This window comes from Vipera berus (assembly GCF_964194415.1).
Source record: "Vipera berus genome assembly, chromosome: Z".
NCBI classification, from domain to species: domain Eukaryota; kingdom Metazoa; phylum Chordata; class Lepidosauria; order Squamata; family Viperidae; genus Vipera; species Vipera berus.
The window spans coordinates 94,434,333-94,452,786 of NC_138205.1; positions in this window are offsets into that span (position 1 = coordinate 94,434,333).

Below are 18,454 nucleotides of genomic sequence, written 5' to 3' on the forward strand. Positions count from 1 at the left end.
TAATTATTATTATCCTTCGTGAGGAATGAAGAAATGCACCATCGACTGGAAGTGGCCAGCACATGGCCCTCACCTACTTCACATATCCGGCTTGGTGGGCTCTGGAGGAAGGGATGCTCTGAGCAGCATGAGAGTCGGTGTTACCTGAGCAATGCTGCCCAGCCCCCAGCTTGCCCAGTTTTGGCAGGCAGCAGGATGCTCTCCTCACAGTGCCAAGAGGCTGAACTGGGTGGCATGAATCTGAGGAAAAGTGCAATGCTGCCCAGCCCTTAGCCTACCCGAAGCAGGCAGGGCCATGTGCTGGCCACTTGCAGGTGATGGTGCATTTCTTCATTCCTCACAAAGGGTGATACCTCCCCAGAGTGCACCCAGGGGGCCAACGCGACAGGGATTGGTCCCTCGCTGTTTCCAGACAGCCTTGTGGAGCTAAGACTGAATGCGTTTCAGCATAGGTGGCCACCACAAAATTGTACATTGGTTCCCGGCCGGCCTGGGCCGCGGCCAAGGCAGCAGGGGCCATTCCTTCACTGTTTCCAGGATGACTTCACGGGCCGCATGAAACCACTTTGCGGGCTGGATCTGACCCCCGGGCCTTGTGTTTGACATGTCTGGTTTAGATAGTTTACAGAGAGATGAAACATAGGAAAAGAGAGCAATAATTAAAGTATCCTGGCTTGTTTTTCCATGTTGTGACTTTGGCTCAGAGAAGAATATCCATTGATTGCTAGGCATTCTAATGCTATTACACATTGGGAAGGCTTTGGTCAGAGAAAACTGTCCAAAAGAGGGTGACTGCACTATTTCCCTGATGTTTCCGATGGTTGTTGATAGGAGCCATATTTCTAGATGTATGACCATAATGAGAACCTGCCAAAAAAATGAATAAGTATAATGTTATCATTTAAATGCACTTCATGATGAGGACTGAAGGCCAACAGACTATCAAACATTACTGCTGTTCACCTTCCCTTCCCCCACCATTGGGGTATTAGCAAATATTGCTTCAAACAGGTGCATGCTCATTATTTCTCCACATATTGCCGTCCCTTACCCTCCCCTCAATATGCATCGGAGGCAAACTCACAGCTCTTTTCTATCCTGATAAAGACGCAGCATTCTATTCATAGGAAAATGGTTGGGTTAGGCTCTTGGGAGATTTTTTTTGTTGTTGTGCACCACAGGGAGCCTAATCGCACTGCAGGGGTAGGAATCCAGTCATGCAAGCAACCTACAGCCTGCACTGCCAGCCAAAAAGAAAGAAGAGAGAGAGGGAGAAAGGGAAAGTGTTAATTAAAGGGTGTCAAATCCAGAAGAGCCAAGAGTGGTTTGGGGAAGAGATGAGGGGACATAATTTTCTGTAGAAAAAGAAATGTCTTTAGCCATTTTTAAAAGGGGGAATTTATAACTTGTGTTCTTATTTTTTTCATTTCATTGGGACTGGTTGCAGTAGCTTTCTTCATTTTCATTATGTAATACTGATAAATACCATTAAATGCAAATAATTCACCATCATTCTATATTTGTTCTTTGAACACAGAATGCTTTTCAGGATATAACCCACACAAATTTTCGTTTGATTTCAAAATGCGAAGCTATCTGCCAAAAAGAATATACAACAATAAATACGCAAAAATAAATAAGTTAAAGCTGTATAAATCAAATTATTGCATATATATAATTGAATTACACTTCATCTTTAAAATAATTTATTTTCAACATTCTTACATCAAAAGACTGAGGTTACTGTGGTGAACTTCTCCAGAATGCAAGCTTAATGGAAAAGCAAAGATACACCAGACAGAAATTAGAATTGTGTTGCCTGTTAATAGAACTTAAAATATGTATGGGGATTGAAGATAGGCAAAGAAATTCTTCCGCCCTTTTTATAAATCAGTTTTTGTTCAAAGTAAAATTGATCTTTTTCAAAGCTGAAAATAACATTTCCAAACAAATATTCCTATGGAGTCTGTGATGTTGCCCTTATTTAATAACTAAGCAGCCATGAAGCATAAGTAAATCTTGGCTTTCATGATTCAACTGTCTTTCTGGTGGCCTACAACTTCTCTGGCTTCTCACAGTTCCCTTACATCCCTCAGAAGATACTATGAGGAACCTCTTCCTGCTGGCCTTTTCCAGTCACAATGCTAATGTGGATGTTTAGCCAGTAGGACATTTCTTTGTACTCTATGAAATTCAGAGAAATCATTAACTGGTTCTTCATCTCATATGCTTTATGCAGGATTTGAATGGATTTTGAGTCCAGTTTTAATAGACAGAGAAAGGTATTGGATCTAAGTTTATGCTGAATTGGTAATTAAATACAGGGACATTAGTGGAAAAAATCACTGGAATATGGCATTCAGCTTCATTAGATGGGAAGTTGGTATTCATAAGCCCCACTTCTGTCTTTATCCATTAATCTGTGATCTACTTGCATTGAGGGAGATCAGAAAATAGTTCTTTTGCTAAACTTTAAACATATGTGATTGGAGACATATGTGATTTAAGGTATTTGATTTATTCTAAATTCTGGAATTATAGTTACCAAAAGGAAGTTAATCTGAAGAATTAGGAATAACAATGAAGGGAAGATTTGAAAAAAAAAAACCCCATGTTTGATTTCTCAACTGAGAGGGGAAACACTTGAAAAGAGTGAATCTCTTCTCTAATGTAATTTTTGATATTTTCTCAGGTGAAATTTTCCCAGGATCTGAAATTAAGTTTTGTGAAGAGAGTGCTTTTAAGATTTTGGGAAGTCAAAAAACTGTGTTGAATATAAAAGAATGCTGGATGTGTTGAGATATTATAAATGTATGATTTTTGGTTTTGCTTATTTACTATTTGTTGAAAATACACATTGTCTATTCATTGAAGTATGATGCTTAAGGCAATTAGCAACAGTAATGAAACCTAATTGTTTAAACACTGTTGCAAAGACACTGTTTTTGTCCCATGAAATGAAAGACTATGGCTATTTTGTGTTGTTTCCCCTTTGAAATAAGATTTCTAATACATAATAAAAATGACACATTTTTAAATACATTCTATAGACTAGCTCACTTTCAGGAAAAAAAAAAATTCCTGGCACCACTATTGATTTTATAAGGAGTCCTTTCTTTAAATCAGTGTATGGATCAGGAGTATACATATTATTGATGACAGTTTATAAAGATAGTAATCCCTGTGTGATTGGTAGAAATCATCACAAGCTCCATGTGGTTTCCAACTTACCAGGAAAAAAAACCACTTTTATGCTGGGGTTTTACTTCCAAGCCAGTTGCCAGTAGTCAGTGCTTTTTTTGTAAAAGAAAAAGGTGCCGGAACTCACACATGTCATACAACCCACCTTGCCTATCCTACAAGGTTCCATCCAAAAAAGGTGCCGGAACTCCGTTCTGAGCGTTCTATGAGAAAAAAAGCCCTGAGAGTAGTAGATCTGGGAATGCACATGTATGAATGAAAACTATAAATTTTGTTTTCTTGCTGTACTATAGTTTGAATAAATTTAGGATTATAATGAAATTATGTTTATGATATTTATAATGAAAATTAGAATTATTTCTCTTTCTATCCTAAAACATACATTTTTACTTGTAGTCAGACAGTCTTCGCTTTAATGTTGTGAATTTACAGTTAGATAAATTCAGCCTTTAAAAAGTTACTGCTGGCTATATAATATGGGTAGTTCTTAGTTTAAGACTTGTTTAGGACCTGCCTTATTTGTTTACTGATCATTCAAATTTGTGCAGTAACCCATCTCATAAAAGTGCAGTGGCATACAACAGTTTGATAAAACAAATATATAAAACTATTAGTACAAAATATAAGAATCAGTAATAAGAGCAAATGGTTTAGTGACTGAGTTTTGAAGGTGATGAAAAGGTAACTTTATGAAGAATCGTCATACTTAATGACTTTCACAGATCTGTAAAGCAAAAGAAAACTTAATAAAATTGTAAGCACAATCACAGTTTCACACACACACACACACACACACACACACACACACACACACACACACACAAACATCTAAAAGTTTATTTCTTAATATAAAATAGAAATAAAGACAATGGGAAAATGGGAAAGGAAAGAAATAGAGGAGATAAGTGAGGGAAGATGAAAAAGAAATAAAGAAGCAAAAAGCAGTGACTTCTAACTTTTTTGTGTGCAGTAAGATAGACAGTAAAGTTATAAAATCAACTTTTAGTTATGCCAATTAACAACCACTAGTCATTTCTATAACAATAATCCACCTAATTATCAAAACACAAAGTCAAGATTTCACTTTTTCTCTTTCATGCAGAAAATCCAGAAGTGGTTTTCAAATAACCACAAAACTATTTATATTCTTGTCTCTAATTAATTCAGTCAATTTTGTTGTCTCCACTAGTCCACTGTTTCACTTATTGACTGCTTGATCACTTCACCAAGTTCTTGGTCCACTAAATGAGGACCAACATGGTATCTGTGTTCACTAAGTGAACAGTGTTTGTCTGATTCTTCAACCTCAAGATTTTATTTTTAAATTGTTTTAATGAAAAAAAACACACACAAGTTGCTATGTTACAAAGCTAAGTATCAGACTCTGACAACCTATTTCCAGAAATTATTCTTAGTGAACCCTGTATGAATAGCTTCTCTCTATAAAGGAAGAGGAAATAAGAACCACACCATTCATTTCAAATTGTTTTCAATGCCTCCCAGAGGGTGTGGTGATAATGTGGCAATATCTGTGGATTTGTTTCCTGGTTGTGGAGTGCAAAATAGCTATGCTAAGCCTCACAGTAAAAAAAAAAATCATACTGCAAAAACCTAATATGCGTTATTAGAATTGCAATATATACAAGCCAAAGGGAAAAATCTGTAGCTTGCCTATCTTTGGTTTAGCATTATCTAAACCTAACTTTAAAACAATCTCATCATTATTGTATGCTTGATCATTTTTTTTAAAGCAGGGCTTAATTTAATTTAATTTTAATTTATTAATATTTGTATACCGCCCTTCTCCCGAAGGACTCGGGGCGGTGTACAGGGCAAGAATAAAACACAAAGCTACAAAAATTAAAAAGTAATTAAATACATGCCCAACAATAAATACATTAATAAAACCCCAATAAAGGCTTAGAATGAGGAAGAAGAGAATGAAATGTTCAGTCAGCACAGCAGATTCCAAAATGCCACTGAAATGAAGACCATTGAACCCTAACAACCCGGAAGTGGCATGCAGTCTGTATATTTTGGGAGCAGGCGGTTGACATGGTGCTAAATGATGTTATGTATCATCTCATAGATGTACATCTGATTGTAGGCTCTATCCCTTTTGTAGGGGCAGACATACATACATGAAAGCCACAGAAATTGTTCCACTTATTGCAATGTTCCTTTCATAATTTTTACTACTGTCCCTGACTCTGTGTTATTTATCGCTATTCTAATCTCAGTTCTGATCACAGTCTGTATGCTCTGCATATTCTGCACAGATCTGCATAAACACTGACAATTGAGGCAACTGAAAGGTACAATCATGATGAAATCAATTATAAGAGAAAAAAATAAGTCAGTCCTTTCAACCATATGAAAGATAAGGCTAAATTCAACCCCTCAGTTCTGCACTATTTTTTTAAAAAGATGTAGTGGTTTAGCATGCAGGAAATACTTTCAGCATTTCAGTTCCACCTCTAAACAACACTAACAAAGCATCTTTGAAATTTTGGTTGAAACCAATGCCTGTTTTATTTTTATTTTTTTATCATTTCCATGTTAAGTTTGACATGTTTGGAGTTTGCTAATGCAACAGTCACTTTTGAGAATCATCCAAACAGAAACCACATCAATAAGATACAAAACCCTTAATTACAGTAATGTATGTACTAAAGTTTCCTCCTCCTTCTCCTCTGTGCCCCCCCTTCCTCCCCTCCTCCCCAACCTTTCTTCATTCCTTTGGGTCTCCCAACTGCAGCATCTCAAACCCATCACTGTGGCACACACTTAAAACTGTGGCAGGAAATTTGTTTTACAAGGCTGGTTTTAACTGAACTACCTGCTGTGCGCCACATTGCTACTGTTTGGGAAATGAATGATGAGAGAAGCAAGTCTGTGATTTCATTTGTTCAGACCGATTAGTCACACGTTGCCTACAGTATCATTTGCTTGTCACTTAATGACTGACCAGCCTGCCTGAATCATTAGTACTGTAGCGCAATGAAAGGAAGACATAAGCATAATGTGGAGCTGAAGGAAAGCGGAGTGCTGTTTTACCTAAAAGAAATGGTGCGCAGAAATCCAGCACAGCTGCAGGTGTTCCAATGACAATGTGGGAAGCAGTTAGCTTCCAATTTAGCAGAAAATTAAGAGCGAAAAAACTGTTATTTGTGAGAGAAGATACTCATGGCAAGCAATCATCCATGCTCTATATCTACAAGATGAGCATTCAGCTGTCTTTGTCGTGACTTAAAACAATTGGTATCTTGGGCAGCATTCAACACCAGATTGGTGCTTATTATCTGCAGTTTATTCTTTCTTGGGATATTTTGTTTTTCTCTCACAACCCCCCCCCTCCATTTTATGGTTAATTTGCTTGCATGAATGTAAAGCTATTTAAGCTGAAAATCTGGATTGTGGTTTATCATTGTGCTCTGTATTTTGTGATACACATAATTGACAATGTTCAGATTCATAATTCATTTTGATTCATGGCTGCTCAAGCAAACCTCTCTTCTAAAATGAGTCACAGGATAGATTAAAGCTTGCAGATTCCTTTGGTCAAATGCCACAAGTCAGAAATGCACCTTGTGTTAAGTAACACATACTCTTTCAAATCAAAACAACTTGGTACGCAAAATTCACTTTAGATATTCAATTTTAGAATCTGAAGTTGTATTTGTTTATGTCCTATGGTGTCTACAAATCTCTAAAAGAGCAGCAGAATGTTGGATGGGGAATTATTTGACAGGAAGAAGAAAACTTGGAAAAGATTATCACGTTGCTGTAAATGTTGTCAGCAATCAGCAACAGTCTGCCAGCTAAAATTTTGTACAGCCTAGTTTAATGTGATACTGTGATGGTCACTAGCTTTAATGGCTTGAATAGATAATTCAGCAAATTAATGGACACTAGATCTGTCAGCGCAGCCATCTGGTTGGCCCTTGTACCCAAATCAACAGCATTTATACAAGCAGCTCTAATGTAAGCCCTCCAAAGCTTGCTGAATTGGAGCTCCTCTGACTGTTTTGATGGAATTGATGCTCATTAGGATCCTTCTATTATTTCAGAATCCATACATTTTTAAGGCTTATTTCTGGTTGGGTTGCTGGGGGTCAATAAATTGAGTCAAAATAATGCTATCATGTTTTTCACCCACCTGTTGGATGGATGGTTTCTGAGTCTGGGATGGAATCTTGCAGGGCTTTTTTTGTCATAGAATGCCCAGAATGAAGTTCCGGCACCTTTTTTGGATGGAACCTTGTAGGGTAGGTAAGGCGGGTTGTATGACGTGTGTGAGTTCCGGCACCTTTTTTTTTTTTTTTTTTAGAAAAAAAGCACTGGAATCTTGTAATCCAACTGGGGGGACTTGCAAAAATCTTCTCACTAGACCTCAGGGCCTGTTTTGAAAACACGTATTTTCAGATTCCAGAGAGAACATTGCATTTTTGTTTAGTAATAGAATTAAAATCTTTCAATGTTATTATGTGTTGTGAAATACTATATTTGAAAATTTAATTTTACCTAACTAGTACCTTGCTTAAGAGGAAAACTTTAATTTCTCCAGTCAAATGCAGTTTAGGATAAGACAATTCCAGTTCTCCTTCTGGTTAATATAAGCAAGCATACATAGAACTATTAACTCCCCTGTTGAAAGAAATGGCAACATTTCAATTCAATTCTTAATTTTTTTAATCTATATATACTTGGGTAAATATAAAACAGTAAATATTATACATATGTATGTATTCTATAGTGTGAAACAAGTCCTTGGGACTCTGCAGTCAAGTATAGTTGTCCTGTTTGTCCTTGACTAGAGTACAATACTTATTTAAATCCAACTCACACCATGACCTTGGCTGTCAGCATTCACCTCGGTCAGGTTTTCAGACTCATGTTTGAGAAATTCAGCATCCAATAATTTATTCCTTTAAGGGAATCTTTGTCAGCTTGAAAACCTTAAGACAATTCTTGGATTTCAACTCCCATTATTTTGCCATTAGCAATTCTAGGAGTTGAAGTCCACAAAGTCTTAAAGTTGCTAAGATTGAGAAATGCTGTCTTAAGCTATGGATAAGGAGTAGAACTTTGATCTGTAAAAACAATAGAGAAAGAGAAGAAAAAATAGACATGCTTGAAATGTACTCTAGATGTATGGTTGTGGTTTGGCCAAGCTGTTATGATTCGAAGGGCTCCTATAGCTTTATTCTCTTCATTTTTGCAGAAACGTCCTAGTTTGTAACTGTCTGATACTTTTCTCTCTGGACTATAAAAAAAAAACCATGAAAACTCTCCATTATCAAGAAAATAAGTATTTTGATTTCATCAAAATTCAAGGAAGAAAAATCAAGATGCATTTATTTGTTCAAAATGTTTATCCACTGCATGTGATGGACCGCTTGTTGAGACTGTATACAACAGTAAACATTATAAAAATGTGTTATAATATGCAGTACATTTAAGTTAAGCATTACAAAACATTGCAATGCACTTTAATCTAGAGCCAGAAAATATCAGACTATCAATTTCTAAATGCTAAAGTGACCCACAATTGTGTATGTATTTTAAATGCCACCAGATAGATCTCTTTTGCTTTTTGATAAACTTCTTTTTGTATGCATAGATCATGTGTATAATTATATCTGACACGTGCAAGGTTATCTCATCTATCATATGTGAACAAGGCAGGCAGGAGGTAGTTGGCTTGTATATTAATCACGTGGCCTGATCTAAGTGCTTACGAATGTTACTTTCTCTGGTAAGCAAGAGGGCCAGGCATATTTTGAAAACCATTTGAAAAAAATCCTTCAGATTTGCACTAGTGCAGCCCTTCTTTACTATTTATTAAAGAGCTTTCCTCACGCTTAGAATGCACTCATCTATTTAACGAACAGGAGAGAAGTGTTGCAGCCCTGCAGATGTGAATCATTTCTTCAAATCATGTTCAAAGCTGCACAACTCTTAACAAGTATTCAGGAGATTGTTCTGTTGCGTGGAAATAAGAGTGAAGTGAGTAGAGTAAAACTGCAAAAGTAAAACCAGAAATATTTCAGTGTCAAGGTCCAAGGGCTATATGGCAATATAAAAAACTGCTTATGCATCATGTAAATTTTTGATTTTCAGTGATATTTCCAAATGCATTGACTTGCAAAATTCTGAAGTAACAGGGAAAGTAACTAAATCCACCAGCTGGGAGCAAAAACCTACAGGCATGAATGAAAGCTGCGTTTTATAATCTCTGTGCTGCTTAATTTCCCTTTCCTTCCTCTTACCTCCCCCAGCCCAACATCCCCAATTTGTCTTTTGTGGCCTTCTAAACAACAAAAAGAAAGAAAAACATTCATGCATCATTTTTTTTGAATCTTATGAGTGGAGACATCCTTTTCCCTCCCCAGGGGAAGGGGGAATGCTTGTCTCTTGCTTGCAGCAGGAAGGTTGCTTTGGTGTAAAGGGAGAAGAAATTTCTTGCTCCTGCTGTGGCAAAGAAAAATAAAATTGTCTCATAGTGAGAGAGGGGTTTTCCAGCAGAGTAAATTGTTTGTCAAAATTGCATGATCCATTGTATTTGACCCCAAGTTTAGAGTTTCCCTACTGTGGATTTATGTTTTAATAAGTCATCCTGGCAGGAGAATGAACCTCAGCAAGAAATTGTTGACTAAAGTGGTTATTATATATTTTCAAGCAGAACCTTGTTATTCTAAGCTCCTTTGCAATCCTTCTTTTTAAAGCTGTAACGCTTCTCTGCAAATCAAGTTTTATCGTAAGACACTTTTCCTACCTTGTCCAGTATCAACACAGGGCGAATTGGGCAGATGATCCTGGTGTTCTAAGCACAGGACTTATGACCACAGAATTTCCGTCATAAGTCATTGCAGTTGTAAATCAAGGCACCACATAAGCGGACCTGATTTTCCAACCAGTTGTTAAGCAAATCTCATGGTAGTAAGTCTAACTGTAGTCACCCAAATGGGCATGTTCTGCTTTCAAACAACTGGTTGTAAGTCAGAGATTACTTATACGCCAGTTAGATCATGTCCAAATTTCAGGGGTGTCCACAGGATATGGTCAAAAGAGTCAAAGTAGCAGTCCTGACACTGTAATCAAAGCTCCACTTATAAAAAAAAGGCAGAGTTTTGACTGTACCATTGTAATTGCCGTGTGACATTTTAAAATGATTCTTGTATATCCCTGTTTTAATGCATATATTTGTATGTTTGTTTTCCGGATATATAACTTCTCATTTGGAAAGGAATCTGTTGCCTGTGAAAAGACTAGTTCTGAGATGAGAATGCTTTCCCAACAGCTATTTTAAATTACTTTATAGATTGTTTGATTGAATAGGTGAAAAAGTTTGGGAAGATATTCCCATTTTTTTCTAATTCCCATATTTTGCAGAATACAAAAGGGCAGATTTTCCTCTATCCTACTTTTGGTTTTACCTGCCTTGATTACTTTGCCCTTTTTTATGAAAGAACATTAAACAAAGCGTGTTTTTGCAATTTACTAAAAATTCTATGCAGAAAGACCAGAGTAACAGACCCCTTCTTGCTAGTGGTCTTTTGTACAAAGCCATTGTTCTCAAAAGATTTAAAAACAAGAAGATACACTCTATGAAATCAGATATAATGACCCTGGAATTTATTATGAGTGCTTCATGAAGTAGCTGTTCTGTGAAAAGTGGCAGGTTGATGATTTCATCAGAACTTAACATTTATATCCAGTTACAGAGCTGCATCCAAATGCAGTCAAAACAAATGACTTCACCGGGGAGGAAATGATGTTGAATTGCATATACTGGACCATATCTGCCTATGTCAATTTTCTATATAATAACATCCTGTATGTGCATTGTTTTTGGGGAAAAATGGCAAAAACAAAAACATGAATATTTACTTTAACCATCTTTATGCTGATACTGGCTATTTAAAAGTGGCTAAAATGCAGCTATCATTGTAAGTCTTCACAAATGGGATCATAAAACTCCCAAAAATAAAAGAATGTTGCAACATACTTCTCCTATACTGTGTTGGGGAAATTGGGGAGTTGGGGAGGCAGAATCAGAGTTTTGTACGTGTATCATTAGGAAGATGATATATTTCTCAATTTCTTCTTCCAATTTTCAGTCTTTTTTAACCAATTTCAAATTTATTGTAGTATCTATCTATCTATCTATCTATCTATCTATCTATCTATCTATCTATCTATCTATCTATCTATCTATCTATCCCTCCATCCCTCTGTTTATCCATCCATCCATCCATCCATCCATCCATCCATCCATCCATCCATCTCTCTCTCCTAACATGTAATATTATGTGATGTTATGTTATGCTATATTATATGTAATAATAAAATAAAGAACAGTTTAAAGACTGTGTGTTGCCTGATACTGTATGTAAAGCAAAAGACTTAGTTAGTAGGCACACCTGCCTAGTTACCCTCTTCAGTATGGTTGCGGTGTGTGTGTGTAAAGACTTTTAGCTCAGATTACATCAGCTACTCTGTTGTAATTTAATATCCTCCCATAGCATAAACTGGAACAGAGATTAATCAGAAAATAATAGGCCTAAGATCCAGACAAGGGTGTGGAATAAGCAGATCTGTTCACTTGTTGTTGTAAGTGCTTTGCAATTATATGCCGGGTTTCAAAGTAAAGCAGCATTTCTAATACTTGTGAATGAAAATAAATTGGGATGCAGTGAAACTATTTTAATGGCAAAATATCTTCCCATAGTTCATGTCCAGTAAGGATCAAACAAGTATTTTAAACTTCTTGTGTTTTCTGAATAGCCTTCAAAGAAAATTCACTATCCAATGTGTTATCAGAAAATGACAGGCTACCTAAATAAAGAAAAAGATGGATTTTCCCCATTTACTAAGCTATTAACTGAATCATTAAGTAACAGTACCATGGTTCATACAGTACACTTTCCTGTTAGCCTTAATGGCTGAACAAAATAGAACTGATTAGTATAGTGCTCACATATATTGAGCCATAAATCATAGTTCAGAATATGGTATAATAGACACACTAGCTCAGTGGGTTAGGATGCTGAGCTTGTTGATCAGAAAGTTGGCAGTTTGGCGGGTCGAATCCGGAGTGCCGCGTAAGAGAGTGAGCGCCTGTTACTTGTCCCAGCTTCTGCCAACCTAGCAGTTCGAAAGCACGTAAAAATGCAAGTAGAAAAATAGGGACCACTACGGTGGGAAGGTAACAGCGCTCCGTGCGCCTTTGGCGTCTAGTCATGCCGGCCACATGACCACAGAGACATCCTCGGACAAGCGCTGGCTCTTTGGCTTTGAAACGGAGATGAGCACCGGCCCCTAGAGTTGGAAACGACTAGCACGCATATGCGGGGGAACCTTTACCTTTACCTTTATAATAGTTGTGGTATGGTATAATGTCTCCATCAGTGTAAATTCCTTAAATATTTGAACACTGTGACATCATTTCAAAGAGGAAGTTCTCCTTGCTGCTGAGACCTTTGGATTGAGACTGGATTGGAGCAGAACGTCCTGCTTCAAGAACTTAGGTGCACAAGAATCTTTTGGTGTCAGACCTTGCTAGAAATGGAAGCCTACACTGCTAGAAATGTCATTGAATATGTATACTGAAAGGAGAAACTGAAATTGCAGCTGAGTACAACTACAATGGATGATTATAATACTGAGCCAACTATTTCTAGCAACAAAGACCCTTAGCATATTAACTCATTCAGTGAGTTGCATTGTGTTTAATTCTTGCTTACACTTGCTGTCATGCACCGTAGTTAAAATTTACACTCTTTTATTGGACATGAGAAGATATTTTTATTTATATCCTCTTTTGTTAGCCATTTGGCTTCATAATAATTAATCAAGTCACCAAAGGAGTATCATAGTGGGGAGCGAAGAGGACTTATTTGCATTATTAAGATATTCCAACAGGGTATCTCAGTGTGTTAACAGCTCAGCTACAATATGGGACTCTTATTTTATGACAAGTTACAATTTTCTTGTAATGTTAGCTGAAGTTCATCTCAATAATTATGCTAAATTAAGGAGTCTTGCATATATAGAAATAAACATTAAAATGCATTAAACTGAAGTAAAGAATGTAATTTAATCCTTCTGTGACTAAATGAAAGTCAGCCATGCCAGTTAGTCCTTGTTTCACCCTGTAAGGCAGGGCTGGGCAACTGAAACCTGTTTTGGACTATGACTCCCATAATTATCCCTGTCCCAGGTTTCTGGAAGCTAAAGGTCCAGAAATCTAGAGGGCATCTGGTTAACTCAAATTCAAATTAGAACTGGGAAACTTCTGGATTTTCAGATCTTGTTTCAGATCTACAGTTCTTAAGTATTTTGGAGGCATTACACAATGTTAAAGAGTGCTGGAAGCACAATGTCTGGAATATTATAGTTCCACACTCTGACCTTATAAACAAGAATTTTTCCTTAGTCTGCATATGAATATGTAAGCATGTAGAAGGATGAGAAATGTTTCAATGTTGTGGAAGTAGCACAACATTATGATTAGTGCTAACCAGGCCAGTCTTTCTTAAGAAGTCAATGCACAGCAAGATGCAAAGTTATTATTGCCATAGGAGAAATCTCCTTTCCCTTCAATGTCATTGCATTGTTTACTGTATATGGTTGCTTCTCTAGCATGGAATACTATCTCCGTGTAGTTAAGCTAGCTATGTTTAGGCATTTTCAGGAAGGGGGTGGGAGAAATATGCAGATAATATTAACAATAAATTAATTTAGAGACTTTACTCACAAAAACTAACCAACCTAATAGAATTATCTTATTTTGCATGCTATGATAAATGTTATTTGCATTTTTAAACTTTCTTTTAATCTGACCTCATAGCCTTCATGTCTTTTTCAATGGTGGCAAGAATATGTCTATTGAAAATAACAGACTACATTCAATCCGTGAAAGCTTATTCCATAGTATATGCTAAAGTCTTTTATTTTTATATAGTAGTAAATCTCATTAAATAAAGTTAGAGTTATTTTTGAGAAAACATAGATAAGGTTTCACATCAATGTGCAAAAAGGCCATTATAAGAATAAAATGTATTCATTTCTTTTTTGTTTAATTGTGTTGTACAAAGCTATGCTCACTTTAAGACTTTAGTTTGGTACACAGATGATCTGCTAAGAAGTTTCTGAAATGTGAAATACTTTCCATGTTCTTCTGCCAAGGAGTAGTCTAAGGTAATCTAAAGTCAGTAACAAGTGTGTGTTTATGAAAGAAATACAGTTAAACTTTGTCTGTGTATTTGCATGGTTTTAAAAGTAGTCAGAATGTAAATTTTTGGAAGCAACTTTGGGTTGCTTCATAAGATTGCTGCTGCTACATGTAGGAAAATAATACTGCTTTAGCTATACAGTATGGAATTCATAGGGATGGGGGTTGAGTATGGGTAGAGTATGCTGTTGATTGTAACATTCCTTTCATGTTCCCTGCAGAGCAGGTTGCTATTGAATCATCTTTATCTAAGCATCCTTCCAAAACATAGAAAATGCCTGGACATTTATTTGGCATTCTATTTAGCAGGCATCTGGTCTTAGTACGGCTAAGTACTCAGATTCACAAAGCCAGACATGTTTCTCCCAACACTCATTTAAAACTGAACAGAAAGTGAGAAAAAGAAGATTTAATAGCAACAATATTACTGTTGTCTAAAATGGAAACTCTCTACTTTGACACTTTAATGTAGGAAAGGCAGAAATGTCATTACATTTTCAAAATTAGCCAGATTGTATTTTCTACATCACTACCTTCCCCAAATTTCCATCATTTATAATCATGTCAGGAACCTTTATTTAGAAGTAGCTTTCTCTAATTTGATAGATCAGTGTTTTTAATACAGGAGTAGTATTTCCGCCCTTGGATAGTAATCTTTGGAAAATTTAATAGAGGAAGAAATTGGTTGTATTCATTTTGCTATTTACACTAGTATTTCTATCTTTATTTTTTCTAAAAACATTCAAAGTAGCAAGTAGTATACTGGGAAATTAAAACATAGTATACATTACAAAGCTCATAAAATAAACCCAGCCAGTAACCCTGCCCTCAATCTCTACATAAATATAGACAGAAGAACATAAGGAAAAACATTCTGGAAAATGTTATCTAAGACTCCAGCCATTGTTTTCAGAGCCTGCATCCTCTACCTCTTCCCATAATATAAGGTCAACCTGTATCAAGGCATCCCAAAGATGTTGTGAAGGAATATAGACCTGGTCTTGGAAATGGGGAAGTGATGAGCAAACTGTTAAGGAAAAGCTTTCAGGAGATGTTATGTGATGGCGAGAAAGAGGAAAATAGAAGAAAGAGGATCAAAATAAAATTTGTCTTGATTTTCTTTGGCATAAGATGGGGCAGAGAGAAACTTTAACAGGCTTTAACTGTTTATTCTATCTTACAGCAATGAAGGAAATTCCTGGAACCCCTACTCTAGCCTTTCTGAAGTTGCCTACCTTGATGGACTAACAGGTGTCTTCTGATCCTCCCACTCCACAAGTACTGCTGTGCCTCTCCCCTCAAGATCTTTCATTTGACAAGCTGTGGAGCATAGGGGAGGAAGCTTGATGTAGCACAGTTAGGGATGGTCCTACAGGTCTGCTGGGGAGCTGACTTCTTGAACTGATCCCTGAGATTGGAGGCTGGTGGCAATGGAGACAGGTCTGATTTCTGCAGCCCCTTTCCCTTCCCTTTCTTAAGTGTCTAGCCTACCAGTTTATGACAGGTTATTGAAAGTGTAGATAAAAGGAGTAATGTCTTGTATTTGTAAAATTCTACTAGTGGCCACTGCTTCCACTTCTTCTCTTTACATATTGTTAATAGTTTCTAGCTCCCACACCAATCCCACACAGCTGAAGCCATTTTTTCAAACTCCACATCTTCTACAGCAGATCCAGCCTCTGATTCTTGGTTGCACTGTTTATATGACTGCCAGAAGGCAGCAAAGCAACCAGTTGACCCAAAGTTACTATATACATATGTGTGTGTGTGTGTGTATACACACACACACACACACACACACACGCACACACACACACACACACACACACACACATATATATATATATATATATATATATAGTTTGATTTGTTGAGATTTCAACAGAGAAAGAAAAGAAAGAAAGAAAGAAAGAAAGAAAGAGAAAGAAAGAAAGAAAGAAAGAAAGAAAGAAAGAAAGAAAGAAAGAAAGAAAGAAAGAAAGAAAGAAAGAAAGAAAGAAAGAAAGAAAGGGAAAGAAAGGTTTCTTGTGTGCATGGAATAATATGTATGGAGTAACTGCAGGGTTCTGAAGGGCAAGTGGAGAAAGTTTTTCACATGATGGATGAAACCAAATATGGCTGGAATTTCATCAAAGGAAGCTATCAAGCATAGAATATTGCATGTACAAGTTGTACTAAAAGGAATGCAGTGTGATAAATGTTCATCCTCAAGATTTAGAGGGGTGATTTTTGGATGGCTCCAGGACAGAAGAGGAGCATGGTGAGATAGCTGTGTGGATATGGCCTTAGTTTAAAGCCATTATATACAGATAGATCAGTTAAAGAATACAGGTAGTCCTTGATTTACAATAGGTCATTTAATGACCATTCGAAGTTATAACAGCACTGAAAAGAATGGCTTATGACCATTTTTCACACTTACATTTGTTGCAGCATCCCCTGTGGTCACATGATCAAAATTCAGGCACTTGTCAATTGACTCATATTTATGACAGTTGCAGTATTCCAGAGTCATGTGATCATCTTTTGCGACTTTCTGACAAGCAAAATCACTAGGAAAGCCATATTCACTTAACAGTCATATTACTAACTTAACAACTGCAGAGATTCACTTAACAATTCTGACACGAAAGGTCATAAAATACACTTAACAGAAATTTTGGGCTCAATTGTGGTCATAGGTTGAGGACTACCAGTGCTTTTTCTCTAAAAAAAAAAAGGTGCCGGAACTCAGAGGTGCTGTCACTGGGAGTGATGCTGTTGTCTTGCTATGGCCTCGCCGCCCATCCTTTGTACCCCCACCCCTGCAGCTCAGCGCCACAGGCCCTGGGGATTCCCTTCCCCACAGCCACCACAGGGATTCCCCTCCCCACAGTTGCCACGCTGTGGCCCATGCTGAGCCCCCACCTGGAGCTGCTCTGAACCCCGACCCAGAGCTGTGTTCCTTGTGGCAGTGGTCTCTGGTGCCAAACAGCTGATCGCCTCCGGCACCAGCACTTGTTCACTTACTGCCCCATTGCTTCCAAATGCAGTAAGTGAGTGAGCAAGCAAGTGGCGTTTGGAAGCGTTTGGAAGAGACAGGGCAGTAAGTGAGTGAGTGAATGAGCAAATGGCATTTGGAAGTGACGGGGCAGAAAGTGAGTGAGTGAGCAAGAGGCCTTTGAAAGAGATGGAGGAGTGAGTGAGAGTGACTGGAGGCTTTTGTGAGCAAAGTGTGAGTGAGTGGGGGGGCTTTTGCGAGCAAAGGGTGAGACAAAAAGGGAAAAGTGAGGGGGAGAAGGAAACAAGAAAAAGCACTGACTTCTGACTTTCTCTGTTGCAGGAGTAGAAGGAAGCATTAACATTGAACCTCAAGTTTTTACTTTTCTATAATATTATAAACTAGCCATTTCTATAACAATAAATTAATCTAACCAATGAAACCCACAATACCCCCCCTTTTTAGTCACGTTTTTGACACCTTGTTAAGCACTGGTGGTACTTGAATATTGTCATGTCCTAAAAGTAGTACAATTTCTGAAAAGGTTGAAAAGCCCTGATGTAAATGCAGCCTAAATTGTTTTTTGCCATCCTATTTGAAAACAATATCTTACTTACCTAGTTGAGATGGTGTAGTTGGGCAGCAGGGAGGGGTGCAAAGTTCCTGCCTTCGCTGCAGACAACTTGCCTGTGCAACGTTTGCTGGCCGGGTTTCTTGGCATGCTCAGCAGCAATCCCTATTGGCTTTTGAAAGCCAATAGGCCCGGGGTAAGCAACCTTGGCTCTTTTATGACTCGTGGACTTCAACTTCCAGAAGATGTTACATAACATAACATCAACTGGAAGATGTTAAACTGTCCTTCTGTTTCTTTCCTTCCCAAAAATTGTGTTAATGAGTCCTCTCTAAGCTCTACTGATTAGCTTGTCCTGGGTTGTTTTGCTGCAAAACGGAATGGTTTGTAAGTTGCAGTTGAGACAGCCCATCTCAGTTTAGATATATCACATATAATTGAAGATTGTAATTAGTTGCGTATG